The sequence below is a fragment of the Triticum aestivum genome, chromosome 7B, assembly GCF_018294505.1.
Source record: "Triticum aestivum cultivar Chinese Spring chromosome 7B, IWGSC CS RefSeq v2.1, whole genome shotgun sequence".
In the NCBI taxonomy this organism is placed as follows: domain Eukaryota; kingdom Viridiplantae; phylum Streptophyta; class Magnoliopsida; order Poales; family Poaceae; genus Triticum; species Triticum aestivum.
The window spans coordinates 597791901-597818425 of NC_057813.1; the positions used below are offsets into that span (position 1 = coordinate 597791901).

The window sequence follows — 26525 nt, forward strand, 5'->3', positions numbered from 1 at the left end:
ATGTATGTGGCAAACCGTGCTTCAGACAAGATCAGTCAGCCCACAGATAATGTCTACGTCTGCCGCTCTAGATCTGTAAGTGTTTTATATTTCTGCAGAAGATTGAGCACATTCTCATGTTGTTTATCACATTTTATTGTGATATTAAGTTGTTTGAGGATGCATCATTGAAAGCACAAGTGCTCCCTGGGTGATTTTGGTAATTAATGTCAACATATCTCCTGTTGGACTAACACTTTTACCTAGTATGTTTCAGATAAGTTCAACAATGAAGTGGCATGGACTAGAGGATGTGAAACCCCTTCAAGATGCTAAGGATAAAGGATTGGCTCAAGCTCCAAGCACAAGACTCTACATTTTCTATTTTAGTGATCCAAGATCACATTGAGTCTATAGGAAAAGCCAATACTATCAAGAGGGGATGAGGTATTTCTTAATGGCTTGCTTGCTCAAAGTGCTTAGTGATATGCTCCAAAGCCATCAACTACTTTCTCATATCCACATATGACCCAAACCAAAAGTCCAACTCGGCCCCACCGATTCTTTCTATCCGGTGCCACCGAGTTCAGATGTCATAGCCACTGCCACAAACCCTAGGCAAATCGGTCTCACCGAGATGGGATTGTAATCTCTCTGTGTATGTCCATTACCAAAATCGGTCCCACGGAGTTTGTGTAATCGGTCCTACCGAGATTACAATGCAAACTCTCTGTTCCTCTTCGTACCATTTTGGTCCAACCGAGATTAGCGAATCGGTCCCACCGAGTTTTCCTGACCAACTCTCTGGTTAGCTTATTACCAAAACCGGTCTCACCGAGTTTGAGTAATCGGTCTCACTGAGATTACGTTATGCCCTAACCCTAACCATACCGGTCCTACCGAGTTGCATGTCGGTCCCACCAAAAATCCTAACGGTCACATTATTTGCTAAATCGGTCCGACTGAGTTTCACGATTCGGTCCCACCGAGATTGGTAAGTTGTGTGTAACGGTTAGATTTTGTGTGGAGGCTATATATACCCCTCTACCCACTCTTCATTCGTGTAGAGAGCCATCAGAACGTGCCTACACTTCCACCATTCATTTTCTGAGAGAGAACCACCTACTCATGTGTTGAGACCAAGATATTCCATTCCTACCATATGAATCTTGATCTCTAGCCTTCCCCAAGTTGTTTTCCACTCAAATCTTCTTTCCACCAAATCCAAATCCTGTGAGAGAGAGTTGAGTGTTGGGGAGACTATCATTTGAAGCACAAGAGCAATGAGTTCATCATCAACACACCATTTGTTACTTCTTGGAGAGTGGTGTCTCCTAGATTGGCTAGGTGTCACTTGGGAGCCTCCGACAAGATTGTGGAGTTGAACCAAGGAGTTTGTAAGGGCAAGGAGATCGCCTACTTCATGAAGATCTACCCTAGTGAGGCAAGTCCTTCGTGGGCGACGACCATGGTGGGATAGACAAGGTTGCTTCTTTGTGGACTGGACCCTTCGTGGGTGGATCCCTCCATGGACTCGCGCAGCCGTTACCCTTCATGGGTTGAAGTCTCCATCAACGTGGATGTACGATAGCACCACCTATCAGAACCACGACAAAAATATCCGTGTCTCCAATTGCGTTTGCACACTCCAAATCCCATCCCTTTACATTCTTGCAAGTTGCATGCTTTACTTTCTGCTGCTCATATACTCTTTGCATGCTTGCTTGATATGTATTGTGATTGTTAAACTTGTGCCAAAACTCCACTTCCACTTAAAGAAATTAAAAACTGCAACTTTTTCACTTAGTGTCTAATCACCCCCCCCCTCTTGACACCTCTTCTCGATCCTTTCAATTGGTATCAGAGTTTTGGTCTCCATTGCTTTGGTTTAAACACCATTGGAGGAAGCTGGATGAGTCTACTTTGGTGAGTCTTAGACATAGAGTGCCTATACTTGATGGAGAGTACTTTCATGAGTGGAAAAATGAGATGCTTGTGATTTTCAATGAATATCATTTGAACAAGTACATTGCTAGCCCTTGTGCACCTGATGTTGATCCTATGCATCCTACTCTTGATGAGTCAATTGACATGATCTACAATCTCAGAACTGTTAATCTTATCACTAGGGGCTTGCCTAGAAACTTGATTGGATGTTTGCCTACTCTTGAGTGTGCCTACACTATATGGAAATTTCTTGAGGAATGTTTTCCAAATTATTCCTTGAAAAGTCTAGATGAAATTCTCCATAAGTCTTTTGCCTTGAGTAAGATGAATTTCAATGATCCTATGTTTGGTGATTGTCTATTTGAGCTTACAAACCTCATGCATGCCAAAAGAGATGTTGGAATTATTAGTGATATTATTTCCAAAGCCATTAAAATTCATAAAGAAGATCATTGTCAAACTCACTCTAACGAATCACCCTCTCTAGGATTTGATCGACCACATGACGAGCACGGATACTATGATGAGGATGATGATAGTGACTTTAATCTTGATGATGCAATGAGACATTTTGGTCTTATAGCAAATCTTCAGGGATATATGGCACGAGGAAAGGAATGGGTTCTCGATAGTGGATGTACCGATAACATGACTGGAGATAAAGATATGTTTCATGAGCTTGCTGAAATGACGGCCCTCGAAAGTATGTCACTTTCGGTGACAACTCAAAGGGTAAGGTGGTTGGCCTCGGTATGGTGGCCATCTCACATGATAGCTCCATTCAAAATGTTATGCTCGTTGAATCTCTTGGATACAATTTACTTTCAGTATCTAGACTTGCTGATTTTGGTTTCAATGTCCTATTTACTGAAGTAGATTGCCAAGTGTTTCCTAGAGATAATCATAAAATGGTCTTTACCGGTATACGTAGAGGTGATCTATACATTGTTGATTTCACTAAAAAGGTTCAACCTAGAACTTGCTTCATCGCTAAATCCTCTAAAGGTTGGTTGTGGCATAGACGATTAGGTCATGTGGGCATGCGAAACCTTGACAAGCTTATTAAAGGAAATCATATCCTTGGTGTTAATGATGTCATATTTGATAAGGATAGACTTTGCAGTGCTTGTCAAGCAGGTAAACAGGTTGGAGGAAGGCATCCCTTGAAGAATATCATGACCACAAGGAGGCCACTCGAGCTACTTCACATGGATCTTTTTGGTCCCAACGCCTACAAAAGTCTCGATGGAAATTCTTTTGGTCTAGTTATAGTTGATGATTTTTCACGATTTACGTGGGTGTTCTTTCTTGATGATAAATCGCATGTCCAAAAGATCTTCAAAAACTTCGCTAGGAAGGCCCAAAATCAATTTGAAGTGAAGATCAAGAAGGTTCGCAGCAACAACGAAACGGAGTTCAAGAACGCAAATGTGGACACCTTTCTTGATGAAGAAGGAATTTCACATGAGTTCTCGGCTACGTACACACCTCAACAAAATGGAGTTGTTGAGAGGAAGAACCGGATGCTCATCGAAATGGCGAGAATGATGCTTGATGAGTACAAGACGCCAAAGCACTTTTGGGCGGAAGCGGTTGAGACAGCTTGTCACGCAACAAATCACTTGTATCTTCACAAGCTACTCGGCAAGACGACATACGAGCTCCTCACCGGTAACAAACCCCAAGTTGGATACTTTCGAGTATTTGGCTCAAAGTGCTACATTCTTGATAAGCATCGTCATTCTAAATTTGCCCCTAAGTCTCATGAAGGTTTCCTACTTGGTTATGGCTCAAACTCTCACACTTACCGTGTCTACAATAATTTCACCCGAAAGGTTGAAGAGACAGTAGATGTGAAGTTTGATGAATCTAGCGGCTCGCAAGTAGAGCAATTGCCAATTGATGTAGGAGACAAAGACCCCTCGGAAGAAATCCAATACTTGTCTATTGGCAAGATTTTTCCAACAGAGGTGAAGGAGAGTACCTCGTTCGTCCAAGTAGAAGCTTTCACCTCACGACAAGGTGAACAAAGAGTTGATACGGAAGCATCCACAAGTGGGACACATCAAGATGAAGAGAACGAGGAAGTACACCAAGATGAACGTCAACAACCTCCTTCTCGACCACGACAAGAGAACGACAACGTCAACAATGAAGAAGGCGAAGAAGAAGAACAAGATGAAGAAGATGTTCCATCAAGATCCAAGCAAAAGCTTTCACGAGTTCGAGCAAGAGTTGCTAAAGACCATCCCGTCGAGCAAATCTACAATGATATCCAAACCGGAAGAATCACTCGATCTAAAACTTGTTTAGCTAACTTTTGTGAACACTATTCATTCATCTCTAGCATTGAACCTATGAAGGTTGAAGAAGCTTTGGAAGATCCGGATTGGATAAATGCCATGCATGAAGAGCTACGCAACTTTGAGAGAAATCAAGTTTGGACATTGGTTGAGAAACCCGACAACAACCACAACATCATCGGTACCAAATGGGTGTTTTGTAACAAGCAAGATGAAGATGGACAAGTAGTTCGCAACAAAGCACGTCTCGTCACCCAAGGCTACACTCAAGTCGAAAGTATGGACTATGGTGAGACATATGCCCCCGTTGCTAGACTTGAGTCCATTCGCATCTTACTTGCCTATGCTAATCACCATGATATCACCTTGTACCAAATGGACATTAAAAGTGCTTTTCTAAATGGTGAAATAGAGGAGGAAGTTTATGTTAAGCAACCTCCCAGATTTGTCAATCCTAAGAAACCTAATCATGTTTACAAACTTCACAAAGCTCTTTACGGTCTTAAACAAGCTCCTAGAGCGTGGTATAAATGCTTGACCAAGTTCCTTATTGAAAAAGGCTTTAAAATTGGAAAAAATGATTCTACTCTTTTTACTAAAAGGGTTAACGGAGAACTATTTGTGTGCCAAATCTATGTTGATGATATTATATTTGGTTCAACCAACCCTCACTTTAGTGAGAAGTTTGGAAAGCTAATGTCAGAGAAGTTTGAGATGTCTATGATGAGTGAACTCAAATTCTTTCTTGGTTTGCAAATCAAGCAAACTAAGGAAGGTACCTTTGTCTCTCAAACAAAGTACATCAAGGACTTATTCAAGAAGTTCAATATGCAAGAATGCAAAGGTATGACTACACCCATGCCTACTAGTGGACATCTTGATTTGACCAAAGTTGGTGAACCGGTTGATCAAAAGGTTTATCGCTCTATGATTGGTTCATTGTTATATCTATGTGCCTCACGTCCCAATATTATGCTAAGTGTGTGCATGTGTGCACGATATCAAGCGGCTCCTAAAGAATGTCATCTTAAGGTCGTGAAAAGGATAGTGAGATACTTAATTCATACACCAAATTTTGGCATTTGGTATCCAAAGAGGGCCTTGAGGGAGTCCCGGATTAGGGGGTGTCCGGATAGCCGGACTACCATCATCGGCCGAACTATCATCGGCCGAACTATCATCATCGACCGGACTCCAAGACTATGAAGATACAAGATTGAAGACTTCGTCCCGTGTCCGGATGGGACTTTCCTTGGCGTGGAAGGCAAGCTTGGCGATACGGATACGTAGATCTCCTACCATTGTAACCGACTCTATGTAACCCTAGCCCTCTCCGGTGTCTATATAAACCGGATGGCTCTAGTCCGTAGGACAACAACAACCATTACAATCATACCATAGGCTAGCTTCTAGGGTTTAGCCTCCTTGATCTCGTGGTAGATCCACTCTTGTAAACATCCACAATATCAATATCAATCAAGCAGGACGTAGGGTTTTACCTCCATCAAGAGGGCCCGAACCTGGGTAAAACATCGTGTCCCTTGTCTCCTGTTACCATCCGCCTAGACGCATAGTTCGGGACCCCCTACCCGAGATCCGCCGGTTTTGACACCGACATTGGTGCTTTCATCGAGAGTTCCTCTGTGCCGTCACCGATAGGAAGGATGCCTCTTCCCGTCTTCAAGGACGGCATCTTCGCCGATGGAGCCTTGGCCGCCGGCCAAACTATCCGGCTATGAGGTTTTCTTATGACCGCCTGTCCGGCCACCGCTTCAACGATGACCTCTCGTGTCATCGAGAGCAATATTCACGTCAACTCGGAATTCGCCGAGCAGTTAGATCCAGCAGAGCTCTCGTCTGTAAACGAACTCTTGGACCGGATCGCCGCCCTGGGAGTCGCTACATACTACAATCGGATCGAGCTTAAAACCGATCTGAGAGAGATTAACTCTCCCCAGGTTACCCACCACGTCACGGTGGTAGAGGAACATCGCGACGATCCTTCTCCCATATTGAAAACTAGCCGTGTCCGGGCTACCGAACCCTCCATGTCGGATTCCCGCGGAGGAGCGGATTCCGATCAAGCACTAAACATAAAGTCAGGCATCGGACCGGACTCGTTGGACAACGTTCCACTTTCCAAGCTTCCAAATTCGGAAACTTCTCGGCCCTTGAGCCTCGAGATGGGCAGGGTCCCGGACTCAATTAGGCCCGCCCGTCCAGATATATGCGATCTATCTCTAATCCGGCAAGAGCCAGCCGAAACAGTACATCATTACTGGGCCAGATTCCTCCTGGTCATGGACCAGATAAAGGACTACCGAGAGGAAAATGCAATCTCGATCTTTTGCAACAATTGCACGAACAGGGGAATCTTGAACGCCGTCAGCCATCGTGAAATCACGCGTTTCGCCGACTTGGCATCCATAGTGCGAAAGTACTGTGCCATAGAAAGTTTCCGGAAAACCGAAGATAGGTTTTGGGATAATCCGGCCCCGAACATAGCCCCAGTCCGCAACAAAAGGGTGCATTACACTCAGGCACCAAGTACAAGAACCAAAAAACAGAAGCCCCTTAAAGGGAACGGAACCGTACTGGAGGGATGGCTCAGCAAACCCTGTACAATTCACAGTACCAAGGGCGCCACCCCAACACATAGCCTTCGTGCATGTTGGATATTACGGCAGGTGGCCAAAAGTGGCGAGGAGCTTCTAGCCCTGCGAAACCACACCAACAATACCGGTACGGTATCAACCGTCTTCGAGACTTTCGCATCAAACAATATGTGGAAACGAACGATCCACAGCCTTGCCGAAGTCTACCAAGTAGCAACAACAAATCCTTGGAGCGACGCGGCCATCACCTTCAACGCCAGCGACGAACCTAAATTCCAAACAGCCCGAGCACCAGCCGCATTGGTCCTCAGTCCAATAGTGGACGGCTTTCGACTTACCAAGGTACTCATGGATGGCGGCAGCGGATTGAACCTCATTTACGAGGAAACTCTTCAAAAAATGGAAATAGACTGGAGCCGCATTGAGCGAAGCAGCACAACCTTCAGAGGAATAATCCCTAGCCAGGAAGCATGCTGCACCGGAAAAATCACACTCGATGTGGTGTTCGGCTCGCCGGACAATTACAGGTCCGAAGAAATCACGTTCCAAGTGGCCCCGCTCAGCAGCGGATACCACGCTATATTAGGACGAGAGGCGTTCACAATTTTCCAAGCCGTACCCCATTACGGGTACATGAAGCTCAAAATGCGTGGGCCCGTCGGGATAATCACTCTCGTTAGTGATCCGGACATAGCACTCCGCGCCGAAAACAAAACAGCCGCATTAGCCCTGGAGGCACTATCTGAAGCCCTAGCGGCAGAGGAACTCACCGCGCTGCGCGCTACGGTGCACAGAGACGACGTGATACTCGATAAGAGATCCAAATCCACCTCCTTTAAACCAGCGGACAAAATTATAAAATTCCAGGTCCACCCAACGGACCCGACAAAGATGGCCTCCATCGGGGCACAGTTGAACCCTGATGTAGACGCCGCGCTACGAGAATTCCTTCGGGAAAATTGGGACATTTTCGCCTGGCATCCTTCAGATATGCCAGGAATCCCTCGCAGGCTGGCAGAGCATAGCCTAAACATCCTAAAAGGGTTCAAGCCAGTCAAACAGGCTCTTCGACGATTTTCCGAACCCAAAAGACAGGCAATGGGAGAAGAACTAGCCAAACTATTGGAAGCCGGATTCATCAGAGACATCAAACATCCGGATTGGCTAGCAAACCTGGTAATGGTACCAAAGAAGGACAGATCCTGGCGCCTATGTGTTGATTTCAAAGACCTAAATAAAGCCTACCCAAAGGATCCCTTCCCCCTCCCCCGCATCGATCAAATCATCGATGCCACTACAGGGCACGATTCATTGTGCTTCCTGGACGCATACTCCGGCTATCATCAAATCAAGATGGCAGAAGCAGATCAAGCAGCAACGGTGTTCATTACTCCATATGGACCATTCTGCTTCAACACGATGCCCTTCGGACTTAAAAACGCCGGCGCAACATATCAGCGCATGATTCAGACATGTCTGGCTACCCAGATCGGCAAAACAGTAGAGGCATATGTAGACGACGTAGTCGTCAAAACCAAACACGTTGAAACTCTAGTAGACGACTTGAGGGTCACAGTTGACAACCTCCGAGCATATGACATCAAGCTGAATCCGGAAAAATGCGTTTTCGGCGTACCAGCCGGAAAGCTCTTGGGCTTCATTGTATCCGGTAGAGGAATTGAAGCAAATCCGGCCAAAATCCGAGCCCTATTGCAGTTGGATATTCCAAAAAACCTCAAACAGATCCAGAAATTGACTGGATGCGTGGCGGCTCTCAGCCGCTTTATCTCCCGCCTAGGAGAAAAGGCATTGCCCCTCTATCGCCTCCTCAGGCACACCAAACACTTCGAGTGGACGGATGCTGCCACTGCCGGACTTCGGAGATACACCTGGCGGACAGTCTGTCGGCATCCTCCGTCGGAGGAACGTCCGGCTCGCGCCTTGCGCTCGCCTACCCCTCTAGACCAGGTGCTGGAGCCTGGCTGGTAGATGTTGGATTGGCAACCTCCACGCCCACAGTCCGACGGGCGCTTTTTTCCCTACAAAAGTCATGAGCACTCAAACGCTTCCTAGGAACGTTGCTCTAAATAATGAATTGTGAGCTACACCTTTGCGGCGACGTTTCAGTCCGCGCCGTGCTCCTCTTCCGCCTACTGGTCCGGACTGGCCTTTGTTGGTCAGCCACCGCGGGCTCGGCTTCTCGCCCTAGGGGCGCCTCCTGCACGGCGCCATCATATACGGTGGTCAGAAATAAACAAGGAAGGAATGACGGTGTCAGGACTTCGGTCGCAATCACCTGGGAAGCCGGATATAGTCCGGGATAGTCGGCCGTGATGGCGACTAAAGCATTGTCCATGCTGAGCTGGTGGAACACCCCGTCGATTAGCTCCACCTTTATGTCCGGATCCTCTTCGGAGGCCGGATTCTGGGATCTCTCTGGATCCTCGGGTTGCGGAGCTGGACTTAGCATGTCCTCCACGATCTGGCGCAGTTCCTGCGTCGAAAGAAGAACACAATATAAAAAACTTAAGTTTCAAAAAGCATGGGTCGGGCACGCAGAGTGTTCGCTTACCCAAGGCCGGGGATTATTCATGGAGAACCCATTTAACGGGTTCGTCCGAAGGAAATCCTCCTTCTCCCCCTTATACAAGCCGGGCATGATCCTCACCAGGTCTTCGACCAAATCCGGCCCTTTACGGCCATGACGGGTGGCATCGTCCTCCCCGTTGAAATCCCACATGGGGTGGCCCCTGTATTGTAGTGGCTGCACCCCCCGCATAATGCATGTTGCCATGACTCCAATCATGGTCAACCCGGAATGGGCCAGTAACCTTATTCGGCCCATCAAATAATGGACGCTCTTGTCTTCCTCCAGTTGGGGGCTCCGCGGCCGCCAACTAAGGCGTTTCTTCAGAGGAGCATTGCTGAACTCCGGGAGGCCGATCCGAACAGGGTCCGGCAGCGGAGCGTCTTCTATATAAAACCATCCCGAAGGCCAGTCTTCGGATGCCTTCTTAGGGGTTCCGGATGGATATCCGGTCCCGGCAATACGCCAATTTCGGCGCCGCCCACTTGATATATGGACCCCTCGTGAGAGTGGGGTACAAGGCAGAACAACCTCTTCCACAGCGCGAAATGGGGCTCGACGCCCAGGAATAGCTCGCAAAGAGCTACGTAACCCGCAATATGCAGGATTGAGGCGGGCGTGAGGTGATGAAGCTGGAGTCCGTAGAACTCCAGGAGCCCGCGGAGAAATGGATGTACAGGAAATCTGAGCCCCCTTATCAGATAGGGGACGAAGCATACCCGCTCCCCTTTGTTGGGACTTGGGGTAACCTCCGCTTGCTTCCCACCTTTGTAGGTGGCCAGCCCGGCTCGAACCAGAACCATAAAGGCCGGAGGGAGATATCCCCCCGCTTGGAGCTTCACCAGCTCGTTGTGCGGAACAGAGCATCTCCTCCAATCTCCTGGCAAAGGGATGGGAGCGCGAGAAGAGGAGCCGCGTTGATGGTCCATGATGGAATGGATTCTTGGTCGAAAGCGCTCCGATTAGTATTTGCGGGAGGAAGATGGTGATTTGGATCTGGATTCTTGCCTCCCTTATAGGCAGATTATTCGCACAACTAGGGGGTAAAATAAAAGACACCCTGGCTTTTCACATTCGCGCGACGCGTGGAAGAAGGCCATTATTGGGCGTAGAAGCCAAGACGCGCAACATTGATGAGGAAGCCGGACACTGTTCAGCAGGTACGTAGAACTTGAAGGAGAACCCGCCTTGCAACGCCGAAGACTACACACACGCTAGACTTATCGTCATTGAAGCCTGGCTCGGAGGCTACTGAGGGAGTCCCGGATTAGGGGGTGTCCGGATAGCCGGACTACCATCATCGGCCGAACTATCATCGGCCGGACTATCATCATCGATCGGACTCCAAGACTATGAAGATACAAGATTGAAGACTTCGTCCCATGTCCGGATGGGACTTTCCTTGGCGTGGAAGGCAAGCTTGGCAATACGGATACGTAGATCTCCTACCATTGTAACCGACTCTATGTAACCCTAGCCCTCTTCGGTGTCTATATAAACCAGATGGCTCTAGTCCGTAGGACAACAACAACCATTACAATCATACCATAGGCTAGCTTCTAGGATTTAGACTCCTTGATCTCGTGGTAGATCCACTCTTGTAAACATCCACAATATCAATATAAATCAAGCAGGACGTAGGGTTTTACCTCCATCAAGAGGGCCCGAACCTGGGTAAAACATCGTGTCCCTTGTCTCCTGTTACCATCCGCCTAGACGCACAGTTCGGGACCCCCTACCCGAGATCCGCCAGTTTTGACACCGACAGGCCTCTTTCAATCTTTTTGGCTACTCCGACTCGGACTATGCCAGTGACAAGGTTGATAGAAAGTCCACTTCGGGTACTTCTCAATTTCTTGGTAGATCTCTTGTGTCTTGGTCTTCCAAGAAACAGAACTCGGTATCCTTATCCACCGCCGAAGGGGAATACATTTGTTGACACACGAACACGTCACCGTGTACCCTCGACGCCGGGGGTGATGCACCGCAGCTCACGTCGAAGGAGACCCGACCAACAGCGTGATACGCAAGACAGTTGGCGGGCGCTTTTGTAGACCCGAAGCCCCGCTTGCCCGGGAGGGACCCCGTCAGGGCTCGCGGCGGCTATGGGCTGCTCCAGGTCGATTCGCTCGCCCCTAGAGCCTCATGGATCCGCAGCCCTCCAGCATGAAGAACAAACAAAGAATGAGAAGAAAGATACAAGGGAGAGACAAAAAGTAGATGAACACGAAAAAATAGTAGATTGATTTGTTCGAGTGTGTGTTGTTCAATCGGCCGTCACCCCCAACATATATAAGAGGCGGCTGGACTTCCCGTACAAGAAAAGGATTCATCTAGGCTTTCCTTACAAGAAAATTACATCAATTCACGTCCAAAACCCTAGTCAAATTCGGACTAGTTTTATCCGAACTTTCCAAAACTGTTCGGTTTAAACTGATTGTACCTTGCTGGTCCTTTTTGTGATGGCAAACAACCTCGGATGGAAACGAGTCCAAGAGCAATCTTGACCGTTTCGACGAGACAAACATCTTTCATGTTGAATGTTTCTTCATTAGAGGTCATCCCGAGGGTCAAATCGCTCGTGCAAAACAGCAAATTATTCACGCATCTCATCAGACACACCCACATATGTGTGTGGTTCCGGGCGTCATATTTTGCTCGCTGGAGGGTCTCATTGTGCGGGCTCTAACTTTTGCATACAATCTCGGATTGCGACGATCTTTATATCAAAATCGATCGTTTCAACGAGGCGAAGACAATTCGTATAGATAATTCTTCCATACGAGGCCGTCTTGGGGGCTTAATCAGCCAAACAGTGTTCTGAATAAAAAATCCAGTACTTTGAGCACAACTTCGGCCTTAGAGATGAGGTCGGATGGCTATGACTTAAACATCAAAGTTGTTCCTCTCGGTGATGTGAAATTTCCATGCTGAAATCCCTCTCACTCGAAGCCATCCCATTTTCTTTTTATGTCATGCCAAAATCTGGTGTCAACACATGCCCCCCTATTTTTCGGCAAAGCTTGCATGCCGAAAAATAATATGCACGGTGTTTGTTCTAAGGACGATGTCAACACTCCATCGGCCATTTATTTTTCTTAGGGCGATAATTATGTATCAGCCATTGCCTCTTTAGGCTTTTTGCCACACACTCGGGTGGTATTTCTTCAAGTACTTGCCATTGAGAGCTCGAGGTAACAATGCCCCTTGTACAGATTCCACCAAATATGAGTTTTCGGGAACTATTCTTGTAATCCTAAAAGGACCTTCCCAACTTGGAGACCACTTCCCGAATTTTTTATCTCTTGAACCAATCGGCAGAATCACTTTCCAGACGAGATCACCAACTTGAAAATTCTTCAACTTAACTTTCTTATCGTAAGCTCTTGCCACCCTCAACTTGTCTCTCTCTATAGCCCTCAAAGCAGCCAAACATTTATCGGCAACTTCGTCAATGTTGTCCATCATTAAGTTATAAAAGTCTACTGCCGATAAATCATTTTGCTTGGCCATATACTAGCTCATATGGAGTCACCTTCGTAGCACCATGCCTTGAGACCCTATGTGCCCACAAAGCCTCAGACAACAACTCATGCCATCTCCTTGGATTATCCTCAATCTTCTTCTTGATGAGTTTGATTAAAATTTTATTGCTGGACTCAGCTTGTCCATTGGCTTGGGCATAATATGGAGAGGAATTGAGAAATTTTATGTTGTAAGATTCGGCAAATTCTCTGACTTGGTGTGACATAAAAGATGAGCCTTGATCTGTAGTCAACGTTTGAGGAATGTCGAATCTATGAATAATGTGCTCGGTTATGAATTTAATTACCTCTGCATGTCTCATGTTCTTGAGAGGTACTGCTTCTGACCATTTAGTGAAATAATCGGTTTCCACCAATACGAACCGATGCCCCTTTGAGGAAGACGGATGAATTTGTCCAATAAAGTCTAAACCCCATCCTCTGAAAGGCCACGGCTTGATAATGGGATGTAACATAGCAGCAGGAGCCAACTGAATATCACCAAATTTTTGTCAAGCTTCACACCCTTTGTAATATCTGAAGCAATCATTAATCATAGTCGACCAATAAAATCCAGCACGTCGCAGCAACCATTTCATCTTGGGAGCCAACTGATGAGTGCCACAAATACCTTCATGGACATCCCCCATAGCAACTCTCGCTTGGTCTTCGTCCAGGCACTTTAGAAGAACATCATCAACCGTTCGACGATAGAGACCATCATCTCTCATTGTGTATTTAAAAGCCATATGCCGAACAGCCCTGTCCACCCTTCTACTAGGATCACACAAATAATCAACAATGGGTTTCCTCCAGTCTTGATTTCCTCCTGCATGGAATATTTCATTAGTGGCCGAAACGGTGGGCTCTGGTTCGGCCTCCCCTATGTTGGCAAGACTAGACATCGGCTTTTCAGAAATAATAAACATGCCACGATCAACATGATAGCCGGATGCTTGCTGTGCCAACTCATTTGCTTTCCAATTGTCATGTCTAGATATATGAGCAATGCTAAAATAATCCAAAGTAGAAATTATATCTAGACATTTATCAAGATAAACATTAAGTGATTCGTCGAAACATTGAAAGACTTTGGATATTTGTTGCACTACTAATAATGAATCACCATAAGCCTCAATATGTGTAACACCTATAGCAAGTAACATCTCTAGACCGAATAACAATGCATATTCGTCTTTGATCATTGTGCAAAAATATCTTAAGCGGCATGAGGCTTCACAAACTAGCTCCATATGGAGATAAATAAACAACACCAACACTTTGGCCATTGCTACAAATTGAACCATCAAAATATAATCTCCATAGTACTAGAGAGACAAGGCTAATATCACTTAACATGTACCTTGTCTCGGTTCCAATTGAACTAAGGACGATGTTAGAATTCCACACCGGCCATGATCAGATAGTTTCTTAGGACGTTAGTTAAGTATCGCCATTACCATGAGGTTCATGTAAAATTCATCCATTAAAACATGTATAGCCGAAATAAACAAATAAAATAGCAATAAAATATTTCGGCCCCTTTGTCTTAGCAACAAAAATGTAACTAACCAAATGTATAGTGATTTGGTAATACTCTGTCATCATATAGAAAATTATGTTGCATCCATGGATCAAAATAAGTCCATGGAGGGTAACTGATCATACCTGTGGATGAATTCCATGGCAAAGACATCAATGGCATTGTTGAATAAAATGGATGATGTGCTAACCGAAGATTTTGATGTTGTGATGCACACCTTCGGCTTAATTGTTTGTTGCTTCCATCCTTCTCTTTCTTCACTTTTATTGTACTTGTTGCAATTGAAGCATACACATTGTTTTTGTTTTGATTGATCCTCTTGGGAACCCATACCATGTTCCTCTTTCTCAGCTCTTATGCACTAAGCTTTTGCAACTTCTTTTTTTGCCAATATGAGAAGTCGAGTGGGCACCCCGGCTGCGATTTAGTTTGAAGTAATGGCAATTCTTGTTTTACCTTGTGCACTCTCAACTTCTTCCCATCAGATTTGGCACTTGATTGACTTGCCTCATTGCCTTTTGTAGCCAATGTCAACACTTTAATTGGCTCTTTGTTATTTGAGATCAAATCTGAAGTAGCACACTTACGACCATCTCTTTTCACGCGGTAAACTTGCTTTACCACCTCTTTCTTCTTCCTTGAGCTCTGGACTGATTCCTTATGATTGAAACGGTCTTTGATGCGTGATTGTTCAAATGTTGATCTTCTTGGAGCTGCATAGTATTGATGAGATGGTCTAAAATAAGATGGAGAATGTGCCCTTGTATCATACCTGTCCCATGATGAATATGGATCTATATGAGCATAGGGAGGCATCCACGACACTGGCATTGGCGTCCCAAAATAAGGATATGAATATGTTGCATTAAAACTATCACTTTGCCAATACCGATCCTCATATTTGCGCCTTGGGGGTGATCTTGGTTTCTTTGCATGATTTGGCCGATAAGCATTCTTCTCTTCACTCTTCTTTTGATATTTATCCAATAGTTCAGCGAAGGCGATTTTTGATCTCTTACACTTGCGCTTATTTCGGCCTTTATTTTCTTTTGGTTTGCTTTCGTCGATCATTGGATTTGCTCACTGCCCCCAGTCCTTGGCGTCTCCATTGTAGCGTCGATGGAATTCTTGCCCTCAAGATTATGTTCATTATGCTCTTCAACAACTTCTTTACTTGAAAGCTTGATTCCATCACCTGCAGTTTTTACCTTCTCTTTAAATGGATCGGCTTGAAGTAGCCGATGCAAAAACTTTTTGCCATCGGGACCAATCGGAATAGACTGGTCATCTCTTGGTGTTTCAACAAACTTCAATCGTCCTTTTTCAATGGCCGATTTAACTATTTGACGAAACATGTTGCAATCCTCAAAATTATGCTTGGACGAATCATGCAACTTACAATACATTCGTCCTTGGATTGATGGCTTAACATGGTGATCAAGAATTGTAATGTAATTATTTTTCAGCAACAAATCAAATATTTTATCACACATGCTTGAATTGAAGGTATATTTCTTGTTTCCCAGCCGATCTTGCTGTTTGAACGGCTTTGGAGATAAGCAAACGAATGGTTCAGATTTTGAATCTCCCCATTCGGCTATGCATTGTGTTTTCCACTCTATCTCCGATGTCTTTGGATAAGATATTATATTAGCATCGGTTTTCTCAATAGAATTTAACCTTGGCTTTAAATTTCTGAAACGAAGATATTTAGAACATACATGTCTCAGTTGAGACCAAGTGTAAGCCAAGTAAGAAATAAGCAAAGCTACCCAACTAGATATGAACTTTAGAGAAAGCAACGGGAAAAGCTTTGGCTGTAACAATAAGTCATTATCGGTCTTTATAAATGGCGCAATGGGTTGACGGATATGTTCCATAACAATTTTACTGCTAACAAGTAAATTACCCTTCTTCATTGGTCTTTCAAAATTATTTATGAGAATATTTCTTATAGATGCATCAATAATGAAGTTGTGACCCAATCTGAAAATAGGTAAATTACTCGCTATTCATACCTCTTCAAATATGTTGGGAGAGCATGCTAGTGGTCCCATTTGAAGAACATCTTGCTCCATCTTTGGATGGCTCCCCAACACCTTGTCATCATCTTTTTCTTGAATCCGTGCATCATTGCTTTGAAGATTTTTGTCGGCCGAACTTTGTTCGGCTACTTGTTCTTGTCCTTGAAGCTTGTCAATTTCTACGGCACGGAACTCATAGGGCAGGAAGTAGGTTCCATTAACTTCAGAAAAATCAAGCACCATTGTTTTCCTATGCTTTCCATGCCCTTTCTCAATAATGCTTGCCTCGTTGGATTTGATGGATTCAAAATATATACTACTTGATTCGGCTTTTTCAACCGAAGCACTTTCATGTTCCGAATCATCCTTCTTTTCATTGATACTACCAATTGGCAATGCTTCTTTTATCTGAGCCAATTCTTTTTCTATTTGTTTCTGACGGCGAGCGGCAAAATTAGCTTTAAGCTTTTTCTCAATTTCAGCTCACTCCGGATATGATTGCCCCCCAATGCTTTTAGATTCTTTCGGCAATGACACACGGGTGTTGCCGAAATTTTGCAATTGTGTAGGGGGTGTATAATATGATGTAGTACTAGGTGAAGGCATATGCATTGTTGTAGGACCATACTTTTGCTCGCCAATTTTATCAATTGGCAAAGATTCATCTTCTTGCAAAACTCTAGCTTTTATTGCGACATAATCAGGAAATAGCCCCTTTTCATGTTGTTCAAGGCAAAGAGCACTAATCCTCTTATTTTGAGCTAAACTCTTCAATGCAGCCACCACTACCTCATCTTCTACAATATTGGGCACAACCGCTCCTGTAAAATTTACATTCATTCGGCTATAATCAGGAAGGTGTGAAGCCGAATTATGAGCATCTACAGTTGTGTATGGTGCCGAAGAATTACTAACATGAGGTGTAGCATATGACGGTTGAGAGTAACTGGCCGAATAGCCACTAGTAGCATGGCCAATTCTCTCATTCATCGGCATAGTTGGATTACTATATTGCACAATAGTTGCCGATGAATAAAAGGGTGAAACACTTTCTTGCATGGCATTTGAAATTCTAACTTGGGGTGTTTCAAATTGATTAATCGAACTCATCATGTTGCTCATCGGCATATGAATTTGTTGGGTTGCCGATGCATGTGAGTTGGGATACATATGGTGCATGTTACTAATATCATAAGAAGTTGAAATATATAAATTACTTTGAATCGGCCCTTGCACGTAGTTAGTTGCATGATTGAAAAAACTAGGGTTGGCCGATAGAGTATACTCATTGAACGATCTAGTAACACCATATGAATTATTTGCATCTACATAAAGGGATTGGGTATTCATATTACCTTTAGACTGCAAACCCTGACGATCTCTTTGTAGCAAGAACGGGTCGGAGACCGTTCGAAGCTTCGTCCCTAGTGGAGTCGCCAAAAAGTGTGTTGACACACAAACATGCCACCGTGTACCCTCGACGCCGGAGGTGATGCACCGCAGCTCACGTCGAAGGAGACCCGACCGACAGCGCGATACGCAAGACAGTCGGCGGGCGCTTTTGTAGACCCGAAGCCTCGCTTGCCCGGGAGGGACCCCGTCAGGGCTCGCGGCGGCTATGGGCTACTCCAGGTTGATTCGCTCGCCCCTAGAGCCTCGTGGATCCGCATCCCTCCAGCATGAAGAACAAGCGAAGAACGAGAAGAAAGATACAAGGGAGAGACAAAAAGTAGATGAACACGAAAAAGTAGTAGATTGATTTGTTCGATTGTGTGTTGTTCAATCGGCCGTCACCCCCAACATATATAAGAGGCGGATGGACTTCCCGTACAAGAAAAGGATTCATCTAGGCTTTCCTTACAAGAAAATTGTATCAATTCACGTCCAAAACCCTAGTCAAATTCGGACTAGTTTTATCTGAACTTTCCAAAAATGTTCGGTTTAAACTGACTGTACCTTGCTGGTCCTTTTTGTGATGGCAAATAACCTCGGATGGAAACGAGTCCAAAAGCAATCTTGACCGTTTCGACGAGACGAACATCTTTCATGTTGAACGGTTTTTCATTAGAGGTCATCCCGAGGGTTAAATCGCTCGTGCAAAACAGCAAATTATTCACGCATCTTATCACACACACCCACATATGTGTCTGGTTCCGGGCGTCATATTTTGCTCGCTGGAGGGTCTCGTTGCGCGGGCTCTAACTTTTGCATACGACCTCGGATTGCGACGATCTTTATATCAAAATAGATCGTTTCGACGAGACGAAGACAATTCGTGTAGATAATTCTTCCATAAGAGGCAGTCTTGGGAGCTTAATCAGCCGAACAGTGTTCTGAATATAAAATCTAGTACTTTGAGCACAACTTCGGTCATAGAGATGAGGTCGGATGGCTATGACTTAAACATCAAAGTTGTTCCTCTCGGCGATGTGAAACTTTCCATGCTGAAGTCCCTCTCACTCGAAGCCATCCCATTTTCTTTTTATGTCATGCCAAAATCTGGTGTCAACAACATTGCCGCTGGTTCATGTTGTGCTCAATTAATTTGGATGACCCAAACTCTTAAAGAGTATGGGATATATGTGAAACATGTTCCATTACTTTGTGACAATGAAAGTGCTATCAAGATTGCTCACAATCCCATGCAACATTCTCGAACTAAGCATATTGAAGTTCGTCATCATTTCATTCGAGATCATGTTACCAAAGGGGACATTAATCTTAAACATGTTCGCACCAATAAGCAATTAGCGGATATTTTCTCTAAACCACTTGATGAGAAAGTGTTTTGCAGGTTAAGAGGTGAATTGAACATCATTGATGCTTCAAACTTGGAGTAGGAACTCCATTTGGTACATGCAAGACATGAACCTATGACTAATCCCTTATATTTCTCTTATGATGACTATCTTATGTCTTGGATATATTTGCACCTTGCATGTTATCTAACCCATGTAGGTACTTGGATGAATCTAAATCTATGAGATTGCAACTCACTCACATCTTGAGCAATCTCTACATCACCAAGTCTCTACACAATGGTGATTGAAGACAAGGAAGCACAAAACCACTCAAACACATCCTTTGACAAATTTATTATTGAAATTCATGATTGTCATTTTGGATACACAAGTGCTCTTCCTTGCAAAAACTAACCCATGTAGGTAGATGAACTCAAATTCCAAATGGTGCTCCCAACTCTTGATGAGCTACATCAACCTTGAGTAACCCACATAAGTTCAACTACATGATCACGATCAACACCACCACCCAAGGTATGTTATTCCATCTTAGAGAAGCTTTACTCCAAGCCATGAGTCAAAGCAACTCGACAAGATGTGAATACATCAAGATGCTTAAACAAAAAATGGTAACCCCATTTTGAGCTTAAACGATGAGTATGACCCATGATCAAGTGATCTCACTTGACTCCTAAGTCAATATACTCTAACATAGGTAACTTTGTCGCTGACCAATTCTAGATGAAGTTCTCTCGTGTCTTTCTTTTCTGTTCTTGCATTTGTTTCATGCATATTTGTTTCCCCTTTCAAAAAAAACTTCATCTAGATTTATTTTCTTTTCTATTTGTTCTGCATTCTCTGCATCCAATTCATTGCAAATCTTTCAGTTAATTCCTTGCAAATCCTTGTGAGATCTTACTTGTCTAGTGAGCTGAGGTGACAAGTGTTTTATCTGTGATGAATTTGGTCACACTGGTCCATTGCCTTTGGTCCAACCGAAACTTTTCGATGCAACCGAAGCATAAAACTCGGAGTCACCGATTTCACAGCAGGAAAGACATTTTACCACTTGTTTCTGCATTCTTCTTGATCCAGCTCCACTCAATGAATCTTGTCCTCTACCAGCATCACATTCAACTTGCTGCTCTGTTCTGTGACTCTAGGACCAAACCCATTCGTGACAAAGATCCAAAAGAACCCTTCTTGGAAATTGATGTCAAAGGGGGATAGAGAGATCACATCAAAGCTTAATCATATCTATAGGGGGAGAGAATACTCAAGGGGAGAGAGAGTAATCATCAAGGACCCCAGATGCTTGGTGTTCAAGAGGAGAGAAGTCACATGTCTTCAAGAGGGGAAAGACATGTTCATATTTGTTTGTGTGCATTAGCTCTATTTATTCGGTTTGAGCTCTGGTTTCTCTATTCCCTATCTTCTCCCAGTATCCCATGCTAGATTCAGGGGGAGAAAGACATCTAAGGGAAGGAAATCCTTGAATTCATTGCACATCTTTACCTTTGGGGACATGTCTATATTCTATGTGGTACTTAGTACTCACTCTACATGTCATCCCAGTATTGGTACTCTTGTGGTTTCTTTTGTTTGCTCTGGCTAGTAGGTGCATCTGTGTTATCTAACCTTGTTTACGCAGGTTCATTTCATCCTAAGCCAACTCAAGACCACAAGGTAAGTATATGCATCACAGTCATGTGTATGAGGAATTCTTGCTGATGTACATACTGTTTGCAAGAAGGACTCATAAGCATGAAGGTACATTTCCCATACTCACATCTTTTGCTCTGATGCATATAGCCAAGATACATATAACACATTGCCTACTCTGTCATGTTTATGCATTCACATGCTCCTATATTTCATATTTACATGATTGCATACATGTAGGGGGAGCCTATGCATGTTACATGTCTTTCCAAAGCTTTACTTGTTGTTCTCTATATGTTTATCTAAAGCTTTGATGTATGTTGTCATCAATTACCAAAAAGGGGGAGATTGAAAGCACAAGTGCTCCTTGGGTGATTTTGGTAATTAATGTCAACATATCTCCTCTTGGACTAACACTTTTACCTAGTATGTTTTAGATAAGTTCAACAATGAAGTGGCATGGACTAGAGGATGTGGAACCCCTTCAAGATGCTAAGGACAAAGGATTGGCTCAAGCTCCAAGCACAAGAGTCTACATTTTCTATTTTAGTGATCCAAGATCACATTGAGTCTATAGGAAAATACAATACAATCAAGAGGGGATGAGGTGTTGCTTAATGGCTTGCTTGCTCAAAGTGCTTAATGATATGCTACAAAGCCATCAACTACTTTCTCATATCCACATATCACCCAAACCAAAAGTCCAACTCGGCCCCACCGATTCTTTCTATCCGGCGCCATCGAGTTCAGATGTCATAGCCACTACCACAAAACCTAGGCAAATCGGTCTCACCGATAGGGATCTCGGTCTCACCGAGATGAGATTGTAATCTCTCTGTGTATGTCCATTACCAAAATCGGTCCCACTGAGTTTGTGTAATTGGTCCTACCGAGATTACAATGCAAACTCTCTGTTCCTTTTCGTAACATTTCGGTCCAACCGAGATGAGCGAATCGGTCCCACCGAGTTTGCCTGACCAACTCTCGGGTTAGATTATTATCAAAATCGGTCTCACCGAGTTTGAGTAATCGGTCTCACCGAGTTTACGTTATGCCCTAACCCTAACCATATCGGTCCTACCGAGTTGCATGTTGGTCCCACCGAAAATCCTAACAGTCACATTATTTGCTAAATCGGTCCGAACGAGTTTCACGATTCAGTCGCACCGAGATTGGTAAGTTGTGTGTAACGGTTAGATTTTGTGTGGAGGCTATATATACCCCTCCACCCACTCTTCATTCATGTAGAGAGCCATCAGAACGTGCCTACACTTCCAGCATTCATTTTCTGAGAGAGAACCACCTACTCATGTGTTGAGACCAAGATATTCCAATCCTACCATATGAATCTTGATCTCTAGCCTTCCCCAAGTTGCTTTCCACTCTAATCTTCTTTCCACCAAATCCAAATCCTGTGTGAGAGAGTTGAGTGTTGGGGAGACTATCATTTGAAGCACAAGAGCAAGGAGTTCATCATCAACACACCATTTATTACTTCTTGGAGAGTGGTGTCTCCTAGATTGGCTAGGTGTCACTTGGGAGCCTCCGACATGATTGTGGAGTTGAACCAAGGAGTTTGTAAGGGCAAGGAGATCGCCTACTTCATGAGATCTACCCTAGTTAGGCAAGTCCTTCGTGGGCGACGGCCATGGTGGGATAGACAAGGTTGCTTCTTCGTGGACCCTTCGTGGGTGGAGCCCTCCGTGGACTCGCACAGCCATTACCCTTCGTGGGTGGAAGTCTCCATCAACGTGGATGTACGATAGCACCACCTATCGGAACCACGACAAAAACACCCGTGTCTCCAATTGCGTTTGCACACTCCAAATCCCATCCCTTTACATTCTTGCAAGTTGCATGCTTTACTTTCCGCTGCTCATATACTCTTTGCATGCTTGCTTGATATGTATTGTGATTGTTAAACTTGTGCCAAAACTCCACTTCAACTTAAAGAAATTAAAAACCGCAACTTTTTCACTTAGTCTCTAATCACCCCCCTCTAGACACCGCTTCTCGATCCTTTCAATCATTCAGTTAGTCTATTTCATAACTTAATCTTACTTTTACTTCTTAATGATTATTCCCTAAATCAATGAGTAGGGTATGTTTGGTTGCTGGTGTTGATAATAAACAAAATAACAAAAGCTAGCAAGACAAGAGTTTGTGTTTTGCTTTCTCATGCCGCAATTTGTTCGTTGCTTCCAACATTGCTTGTCTTGTGGAAGAGTGGAACTCTTGAGTTATCACATCACCATTAGTTTTCATCGTCTGTGTTAATTTTTGGTAGTCAGATATCCCATTCTCTGTTCATATGTCTCACATGTAGCATGTTATCTTGCAGGCTGCTGATAGACAAATTATTTCAGATTATGTGCGCTATTTTCTTCATGAACACATGTAAGTACTCTTTTTTTATGACTTCCACTTCTCGATCCTGGCCCGAAAAAGGTGCAAAATACAGTTTTTTGCTCCTAAATCAGAGTAGGATGGCCCTGAATAAATTAAATAGAACTTAAATTTCAGTTGTCAATATGATTGTAGTCAGTTGAATGTTTGATTTGCAAGTTAGCTGATGTTAGATTTGTCCTCCTTGTACAAAATTCAACTTGGGCAACCAGCTACCGTGAAAGTTGCATCCAACTTAGTTAGGTTGCTGGCCTATCAGAACAAGGTATGTCTTGTCATCACAAGAATGTTGATGGCGCTTAATGTTTGTTTGCCTTCTTTATACACATCATGTCATTTCTCATATTTGTTATCAACGCCTAGAGCATGTTGCAAGCTGGATGATAGTCGGTGGATGGGATAAATATGAGGGGGGGGGGGCAAATTTACTCGGTCCCTCTTGGTGGAACAATCTTGAGGCAGCCATTCGCAATTGGAGGTAAGTTTTCCCCAGTAGAGGTGGAGCATTCCTTGCCTATACTTGAATTTACATCCTTGAGTAGCTTCTAGCACTTGTTTGCAACAAACCTGGTGCAATCTGGCAGGCTTGTACTCACTTACTTGCTTGTGGTTCGTAAAACACACTGGGTTATAATCACACTTCTTATCCTGGTTTAATGCAATTTGGCTGCACTTAGTGCTGAGAAACACCGAGCATATAGTTGTGTTAATCCAGCTTTAGTGTATGCTATGCCAGGTGCAGATTCTCACACTTCTATGTTATTGCTGTCCTTTTTCAGGATCTGGTTCTAGTTACATGTATGGGTTGATGGATCATCAATGGAAAGAGGGTATGACCCAGGAAGAAGCTGAGGTACGTTATTTAGTTTCTTCTGAGGAACTTCAGAGTATCAGTAGATCTTTTCCGGTTAAAAAAGAAGTGCTAGGACATACTTCCTACGTCCCAAAATAAGTGGCGTGGCTTTAGTTCGAATTTGTTAATAGTACTATTTCATTGACTTGATGCTTTGCGTACTAACAAGTTTTCACTTTCCCGACGTGGGCGCAGAGGTGATTGATGCTGACTAGCGCGGCCCCGTGGCGTTGTGCCATTCAACCACTCGGAGGCTTACTTCGCCGTGAAGCCCGGTGGCCACGTCACACAGATGATCGTCTAGGTGATTTCGACGCCGGAGGTCGCTGAGGTGGAGGACCTCGACGCCATCGTCCGAGGGAGGAAGGATTCGTGTCCACCGGCATCTGAACTCCGAGCCTTGTAGATACATCTAGAGAAGTGGTTTGTTTAGGTTGGTGGTAGACCACTAGGGAAGGTACCCATCTTACGATGATGGTTGTGTGTGTCTGATGTTAAATGGATCTTGAGATGGTTCTGTGATGTTGTGTCTGATGTTAAATGGATCTTGAGATGGTTCCGTGATGTTGGTTTGGTTTGCACTGGACGTATTACCATTCATGAATACTACATCTAATTTTTATTTTTATTTTAATTCCTAAATTGTTAGTAGTAGCGTGGGTCAAAAGTGAGGGCTACTATTAGTTAGGTTAGTAGTAGCGTGGGTTTAGGTTAGTAGTAGCGCGGGTGCACACGCGCTACTACTAACATTTTAGCCATAGCGCGGGGTAAAAAACGCGCTACTGCTAAAAATTAGCTGTAGCGCCGTAGCAGTAGCGCGGGAACCCACACTATTGGTATGCAAAAAAACCATGCTACTGGTAGTGTTTTTCCTAGTAGTGGGGAGGGGAAAAATAAAAAAATTCGGTTGGGTATCCCTTCATTCGATGGGAGTTGTGGGAACCAACGAGGACTAGTATGCATTGCCATTTAATAATAGATGGCCCTTAATAATAAAGAGAGAGATTATAGACATGTGATTGATTCCTTTCCATCAGTGTAGCGTTATTTTACCAACATTGATTCCTTTCCGTAGATCTGGTCTTTAAAGAATGATTAGTAAGATTGATTTCTTTTGATACGACATTACTAAATATATCGAAGATTGATCTACATTATTTGTGTAGAATTGGAAGGTAAAACCGGATTAAGTACATAAGTGGGATAAAAGCTGGTTTAAATAAATTAGTGGGATTAAAAAAAATGGTGGTGGAGGTTTAACCGGAATAGAGGCGACGCTACCAACTCATCATAGCATATAGGTCTGTGTTGAGTTTGATAACATGTCAAGCACAAAACAATAGGTTGGTCACAGAAAAAATGAATAAAGAAGGAAACCAAAAAGGAAAACTTTGAAAAAACACGTGCACGCGTCAAATGGGTCGGCAACATTGATTATAGTTGATTTTTTATAAGATTTGATTTGATTTGGGTATGAGTAATGGAAGGCAAGGAAAGTTTGGTTTTAGTTGAGATTTTGCTAAGATCTGGTTTGATTGAGTTAGTGCTTGATGTTGTTTTGAGAAAGTGCTGATTCGTTTTGTTTTGTTTTAGGAAAGTGTCGATTCTAATAGTATGCCGAGCACAAAATAATATGTTGGTTATAAACAAAGAAACATAATAAAGGAAACAAAAAAATAAAACATAGTAGAAAAATGAAAAAAAATACACGCACACGTCCCAAATGGTCCGGCTAATTTTGACTATAGTTGATGTTCTGGCAAGATTTGATTTGGGTATGAGTAGTATAAGTTTGTATTTCATTGAGATTTTCTTAAGATTTGATTTGATTGAGTTAATGCATGACATTGTTTTGGGAAGTGCCGATTTGTTTGGATTTTGTTTTCAGAAAGTGTTGATTCTAATAGTATGTTGGTCTTATAAAAAATAGAAGAAAAATAATATGTTGGCCTTATAAAACAAAATCAACACTTTTTTACTATAAAAAAATCTGAAATCTTCACTTTACTGGCTTTATATTTAAAATTGGCTGCCCATTTTACACTTTCTGACATACTATAAGACCAGCATGACAATTCAAATCAACACTCTATTGGTCTTATATAAAACAAAATCAACACTTTTTTATACTTCATTTTTTATAAGACCATGTGAAAGTACCGAGAACATAATAATATGTTGGACTTACAAAAATGAAGTATAAAAAAAGGAAAACCAAAAAAGAAAAAAAAAGTTGTGAACGTGCCAAATTGGCAGCTAATTTTGACTATAGCCGATGTTTTGGTAAGATTTGATTTGATTTGGGTATGAGTAGTGGAAGGCAAGTAAATTTTGGATTTCG

General features: G+C 43.6%; 1 pseudogene; it reads left to right on the forward strand.

The window, feature by feature from the left end:
* On the forward strand, nucleotides 1-25816 carry LOC123158233 (proteasome subunit beta type-6-like; annotated as a pseudogene).
* Nucleotides 25817-26525: the final 709 nt, after the last annotated feature.